General features: G+C 41.9%; 1 non-coding gene across 1 annotated transcript; it reads right to left on the bottom strand.

The window, feature by feature from the left end:
- Positions 1-2,764: 2,764 nt before the first annotated feature.
- LOC127491865 (U6 spliceosomal RNA) lies at positions 2,765-2,871 on the bottom strand. The gene has a single exon (XR_007920798.1). It is a non-coding gene; the product is annotated as a U6 spliceosomal RNA (small nuclear RNA).
- Positions 2,872-7,188: the final 4,317 nt, after the last annotated feature.

Below are 7,188 nucleotides of genomic sequence, written 5' to 3'. Positions count from 1 at the left end.
AACCTTTTTTCTTATTTGACAGATAGAGTTAGACAGTGAGAGAGAGAGACAGAGAGAAAGGTCTTCCTTCCGTTGGTTCACCCCCAAAATGGCCGCCATGGCCAGTGCTCTGCGTTGCTCCGAAGCCAGGAGCCAGGTGCCTCCTCCTGGTCTCCCATTCGGGTGCAGGGGCCCAAACACTTGGGCCATCCTCCACTGCCTTCCTGGTCCACAGCAGAGAGCTGGACTGGAAGAGGAGCAACTGGGACTAGAACCCAGCACCCATATGGGATGATGGCGCCGCAAGGTGGAGGATTAACCAAGTGAGCCACGGCGCTGGCTCGGCATGTATTTAACTTTAAGGAACAGAAATTTCATGTAAATTAATTTCAACAATGATGAAATTGACTTTGTCTTCAAGCTTGAGGCCAAGATTTGTAGAATGCTCTGGACGGAGTACTTTGATCCTTGAGACGGTGGCTCTGTTTCACCACAGTCTATATCTTCTCCCTTGACACTCTATCTAAGAATGGGCTTTGTCCTAAAGGGTACGTTACCAAAGAATCTAGCATTTCCAGAAAGCTGCCATTAACAGCTGGCATAAGTGACTTCCCTTTCCACATGAGAGAAAAATCTGCCTCTTATTTTTGGACTACAAATGCTCCTTTTCTTTGATCTGATGGAGGTAATTAGGTTGCAGATCCAACCCTGGACCAGTAAGCAGTCAAAGGGAATGCTCTGTACTGATTGGCTCAAGACAGTGAACCCAAAGCAATCACTGGCAAGAAGAACAGGGTTATTGTGATTAGGTTATCAGCTCATACCAATCAGGAGTTGTTTTTCTAGTTAAGACTAGTACTTAGATTACATGTAGTGAGAAGTAAAATTCTAAATGTGTCTAGCACAGTATAGACAAGGCCAATCTCAATGGATATTAGCTGTAAACAAACTCTATCTGGTGAGTATTAGCTCATTATCAGTCCTAAATGCCTAACCACAATGTGGGTTTTCCTAAGAAAAGAAGGTGGCAGAATGTATCTTGAGTAGGCAGCCAACAGTAAAGGCTCAGTGTTTCATCTGTCAACCTGAGTGTTAAACTTATGTGGCTAAAGTAATACATGGTCTCAGTTTTCCAATCTGACAGCTCAATAGCCGGTGCCATTTTGACTATACAATCTTCACTTTTAACTTTCTCTTCAAATTAGTCTCATCCAAAAGGTGAGTCAAAATTTCACCCGGCCCCTCTAAGTCCAGCTCCCTCCTGTGTAGGGATCTTATGACAATTCAATTCAAATTGCATCTCTGTTCCATGCCAGAACAAATAATAACTCTCTTTAACACAGGCAAAATGAGTAAACCTAGCCCCTGCCTGGAGTGGTGTTCCATCCCAATTAAAAGTTTTCATGGAGGCCCAAATCAGCGATTTCTTTTCTGGTTTACTCAGTCCTTACAAATTCTCTCCAATTGGAGGTATAGGCGGCTTAAGTCAGTGGTTGGTATGATTACAGAAGATTTCAAGAGATGTGCAGTTAAATCACTTTCAAATGCAGGCAGTAACACTGGTTAGATTATAAAGGGATATCCTATAAAGCCCCTAATATATATATAGATAAGGATGCCTTATAATCAGCTTATCAATTATTTGTATTTAATTCTTTGCTTTGAAAGTGCTTATGGTGGCTTAACACCAGTGTGTTCTGCCAGTTACTTAACCTTTCCCTCAGAAATCTTGTTTGTGCTATTGATTTGGACTATCAGTGCTGAGTGTGGAATAATAAGATTCTGGTCTATTCCTGGTTTTGCAAGGAAGAATGAAATCTTATGTGTTCATCAGGTTGATTTTTTTTATTGGGCACATAAAAAGGCATTTGGTGTTGGGGTGCTAGTTATTTGGGAAATCAGCTGGGAAGAAAGCTTTATTTTTTGCTATTTTTTTTGAAGGGGAAATGTGGCAATTTAGTCTCTAGGATGCACATTTTCAATTTTTAATCAACATGTAAAATCATATGTATAAATACACTTATGGTTACAGTATGATGCCTCAGTATATGTATATGTGTACTGTGGAAAGGCTAAATCAATCCATTGAAAATGTTCATTTTCTTACATAGTTTTTTTTTTTTTTTTGGTGATGAGAACATTTAAAATCTATTCTCTGAGCAATTTGCAAGTATACAATTTGTCATAATTATACATAGTAGATGTCCTGAAATAATTCTTTCTGTATAATAAAATTTTAAATACATAGACTGACATATCCATAATCTTTCTCCACCCCAGCCCAGCCTAGCCCAGCCTCTGGTAACTTTCGTTTTACTCTGTTTCAACAAGTTCATACTTTTTACACTCCACATTTAGGTGAGAGCATTCAGTGTTTGTCTTTCTGTGCCAAGCAGGCATCGCTTAACACACTGTCCTCCAGTGTCCTGGACAGTGTCCTCCATATTGTTGGGTATGGCAGAATTTCACCTTTCGTTCTGGCTGAATATATCCCACAAGTATGTGCATCTCTTCTTCATCTGATGGCCACTTAGGTTGTTTACGTTTCTCGATTATTGTGAATGTAAACTTGGAATTGCACATGTCCTTTTGACAGACTAACTTCGCTTCCCTCAGGTATATACCTAGTAGTGGGATTTTTGGGTCATATAGTAACTCTGGTTGTAGGTTTTTTTTTTTTTTTTTTTTAAGGATCCTCCATATGGTTTTCCGTAATGGCTCTAGTAACTTACATTCCCCTGAGCAGTGAATAATGGCTCACTTTTCTTTTTTCTTTTTTTTTTTTTTTAACATGGAACACTTCACGAATTTGCATGTCATCCTTGTGCAGGGGCCATGCTAATCTTCTCTGTATCATTCCAATTTTAGTATATGTGCTGCCGAAGCAAGCACAATGGCTCACTTTTCTCCCTGTACTTACCACCATTTGTTATTTTTGGGTCTTTGTTAATAACCACTCTGAAAGGTATGAGGTAATACCTTATTGTGGTCTTAATTTGCGTTTTCCTGGTGTCGAACATTTTTCATATACCTTTTTGGCCATTTGTACATCATTTGAGAAATAGCTACTCAGGTCCGTTAGCCATTTTTAAATCAGATTATTCATTTTGTTCCTATTTGTTTGAGTTCTTTGAATATTTTGGATATTAATTATCAGATGTGTGATCTCAAAATATACTCTATTGTCTACTTCGTCTCTTGACTCTGTTGGTTGTTCCCTCTGCTGTACAGAATCTTCTTTGTTTGATACCTCACTGGTCTATTTTTGTTTTGCTGGCTGTATACTTTTGGATCATACCCAAAAAAGCTTTGCCCAGACTTACATCATGGAGTTTCATTCCTACCCCTAAGATATCATAAATGGAAATTCAGAGGAAAGGTTTGTGCAGTCTGAACATGAACACTCAAGTCAGTCTAGGGAAATAAGCATTATCAAGGCTGCAAGTGCAAGGAGCAATGGAACACAAAGAATTCTGGGTTCTTCTTTTGTACTGGTTAGCTGTGTGACCTTGAATAAGTCACCTAATTGTGTGGGTGTTGGCTAGGTCATCTAGTGTTGTTGCTAGATCTGCAGTGTGGCAAATGCTTCTGCCCATAGGAATGAGACTAGAACTTTGACTTGATGCTGGGGGCGCCGGCAGAGGGAGTAGTGAGATCTGTTGCAGAGCTCAGCTCCATTTAAAGGGCATAACCAACTATTTAGATTCCAGCTGCAGGCAGCCTCATGTGGCTGGGTGTGAATTTTTTTATAAGAGAAACTAAAGGCAAATACCAGATTTCAGTGTGAAATCTCATAGTTGCTAAGCATTGGGTGAGATAACAGACCTGTGTGGACTAATGCTCTGAACAAAATAACATTTTCCCCTGGGATGAGTTCAGCTTCGGGCTACTAATTTGCAATCCCTGGAGAAAATGAACTGAGAAACCTGTCCTGGATACACAAAGCCATGGCTGTGTGAGTTTAATGCCGAGCATCTCCTCGGAGCCACACCATGTTAGAGACGCATGCATCATCCCTGACAGCTGTTACCGAACCTCTGTTAGTTCCACAGGATGGACTTTTCTTGTGCAGGAAGGAAACTGGAGGTGTTCTCTTGTACCCAGAAGCCACTTGGTGGCTAACAACTTTTCCCTGTTAGTCCGAATTCTGTCATCTGAAGCTATAGAGAACATATCCTTGGTGTCTCAGAGCTTGAGACCTAATGAATCCACTCCTAGCCCCCAACAGGTGTCAAAAGAGTGCTTGCCTGGGCAGAGTAAGGACTTGGAAGGGTCTTCTTGGAGCCCAGATACCTGTGTCAGAAAGAGAATTCAGATGAAACCTTTCCCACCATTACTGTGTGCCATCAGTAGAACTCAACTTTGAACTTCTCACAGCTGAGCTGAGCTGGCCTACCTCACTTGAAGGAAGGGGAGGGAGTTGGGAGGTGTTAATGGCTGATCCACAGTCAACCTAGTGGGGCATGAGAGGGGCTGATTTTGACATTCCCACTTCTGGGGATTACCAGTAGGAGATCTTCATGTTCTAGGACTGGTGAAACTGGAGGATGTCATTGTGACCCAAAGGGGTACCTTGTGACCTGTGTCCTCTCAATCATTGAGTATAACTGTAGGTACACTTTCTGCCCACACAGCATTGAGCCTGGAACCGCTTTCTCCGAGTCAGACCCTTGTCAAGCTTAGCTGCACAGATGGGGGTTTTCTTGGCTGGAGGGGTGTGGGTCACATTTCTGCAGCTTGTAGCCTCCCACATGCAGTTGAGGGTCTGCAGGAGACCTGTACCTGGAAGTGGGGAGCAGAGTCTTGAAGAGCTTTGCAAGGCCTCAGCTCCTGTTCACAGCTGTTCTGGGTGTGTGTGTGTGTGTGTGAAATGCTTATTTCTAAATATGACTCTGCGTTATAGTGGAGTCTTGATGACATATTATGGGGGTAATCTTTCACATGCTTTGCGATTCGACCCATAATGCCAGAACAGGGAAATTAACTAGGTGTAATAAATAATATAGAATCTGGTGAATATTTAGGGTCTGGTAATGATGATAAATCAGGTTTGAAATGTTCCTTGAGGAGATTGTGAGATTCTGAGAAATGAAGCTGGGAAGATTGATTAGAACCTATTGCCACTCGGAAAATCTACTGCAAAAAACACTGGCAGGTATTGCTAGGCTAATAGAAAAGGCGAATATAATCCACTTTGGCCTCTAAAAACCAAATGGGGGTAATCAACAAATGTCACTGCTGTTGCGGTGGATGCATAGGAGAGTGTCAGACATCTCAAAGCACTGGTGTGTGTGTCGATTTGATGTGTGACAGCGAAGAAGGAGCACATCAGGCAATCTCTGTGGTCCTCATTTCCTCTGAAGCCTTACTATTCATTTGTTTGTCCAGTTTTAAGGGCCAGCATCAATTGAAGAAAAGGTTATGGTTTTAAGAGTTTGTGCTGTTAAAGTCTGTTCATAGGGGCCACATACTTGTTTTTCAGTTTATGCTTTGAAGATGCGTACCCTACATTTGGCACAGAAGCTGTCCCGGGTGGGGGGATTATGTTCAATTCTTTAGTGATAAATTATCCCTTTCCTCTCAAATCTGGCTCAACTTGATTGGTGAACTTAGCAGTCCTGGAACATAGCAAAGCTGCTGGCAGTTGTCTGAAACAGAGCGGTCTTGCTGTATTAAAGAGCAACAACAGAAAGGCAGACAGGCCGTGGACATTTGGGACTAGAAGAGGATGTACAAAGAATGAAGAGGAGGGAGGCACTGTAGCTAATGTCAGCTAATGTCTGCAGACCAGAAGTAAGTGTATGATGGAGTAGGAAGAAGACGGGCTTTGGGCTCGCAGGATCCTGGATCTAGAGTTAGCTATGTGACCCTTCTAGCTGACTTCACCCCCTGAGCCTTGATTTCTGCCTGGGTAAAATGGGGAGAATACATTTGTATCTTGTAGGAATTAGAGAATGATGTGCATCAGTACCTGGCACTGAGTGTGGCTCAGCACAGCTCCTTCCTCCCTACTTGGAGATTTCTGCCACCACTTTCAGCTCTGTGATGTCCTACCTTGGCTGGACTATGAAGTTCCCAGAAGTCTGGCTGAACTTTATTTTGAGTGTTCCTGTGGGTGTGTTTTTGGATGAGGTCAACGTTTACAGCAGTAGACTGAGTGAAGCAGACTGCCTTCCCTAATGGAAGTTGAATGCTTGGGTAGAAGAGAAGAATTTTCCCCAACAGACATCCTTGAAACTGAGATGTCAGCCATTCTGGTTATGCCTTTGGGCTCAAGTGGAAATGTTAGCTTGGCTGGATCTTGAGTGATGTCCTATGCACTGGAATGACATCATTGGCTCTCCTGGTTTTGGGGCCTTTGGTCAAAATTTAAATACACTCAAACACACACATATGTATTTTTCAAAAGTTCATGGAAATGGGATTAAAATAGCTTGTATTTTACACAAACTTTTTCAGGACCTCTGTTGTGGATGTGCAGGAATATGCATCCTGTTGATCTTGTTTCTAGAGAACTCTATTATAACCACATTCAGTCCCTTGACCATACTGTGCATGTATTCACCAATGAACAGAGCCATGGAGTCAGAGCTTTCTTTGACACCCAGTTGATGGACGGGCTCCTGTCTGATAACTCTTGTTTGGAACCCAAGGTCTTTGATAGGAGCATGGTTGAACGCCATGTTGCAGGGAAGGTGTGTGGTGCAAGGCAGAACCTTTGCACTTTTCCTACCCATGTGTGTTCGCACATACTCAGGTTTGGCAAACCAGCAGAGCAGGGTTAGTGTCCATTTCATAACCTTCCCTTAGCTCCACCCCTACTCCCCAAGGAGCTAGTCATGAAACAAGTTCCAAATTAAAGGCTAGTAGTTGAGAAGTTGTGTTTTCCTGCTTCCTTTTTAAAAATGTGAAATATTAATACAAAATGCCAATTCTGTAAATAAATTATTTGATTAAGTGGGATATCAGTGTGCTCAATGGTTAGATTTGCTGAGAAATGTGAAGTAAGCTGGTAATGGTTTTCCTAATTTACACGAGGATAAATAATGCAGGAAGCTCATCAAATACATCCGCAGGTAGATTGGAATGAATTAGATTCCCAAAGCTAGGGAAGTGGTGCTGAAGGAGGAAAAATATTGCCACAAAGCTGTTTTATTGCTAGAGAAATCTCTAGCTTCAGAAAACCGTGTTAAAATCACATCACAGATT

The sequence above is a fragment of the Oryctolagus cuniculus genome, chromosome 3 (genome assembly GCF_964237555.1).
Source record: "Oryctolagus cuniculus chromosome 3, mOryCun1.1, whole genome shotgun sequence".
Classification (NCBI taxonomy): domain Eukaryota; kingdom Metazoa; phylum Chordata; class Mammalia; order Lagomorpha; family Leporidae; genus Oryctolagus; species Oryctolagus cuniculus.
Note: the sequence above shows the minus strand (reverse complement) of the source record. Positions and strands in the feature narration are given on the sequence as shown.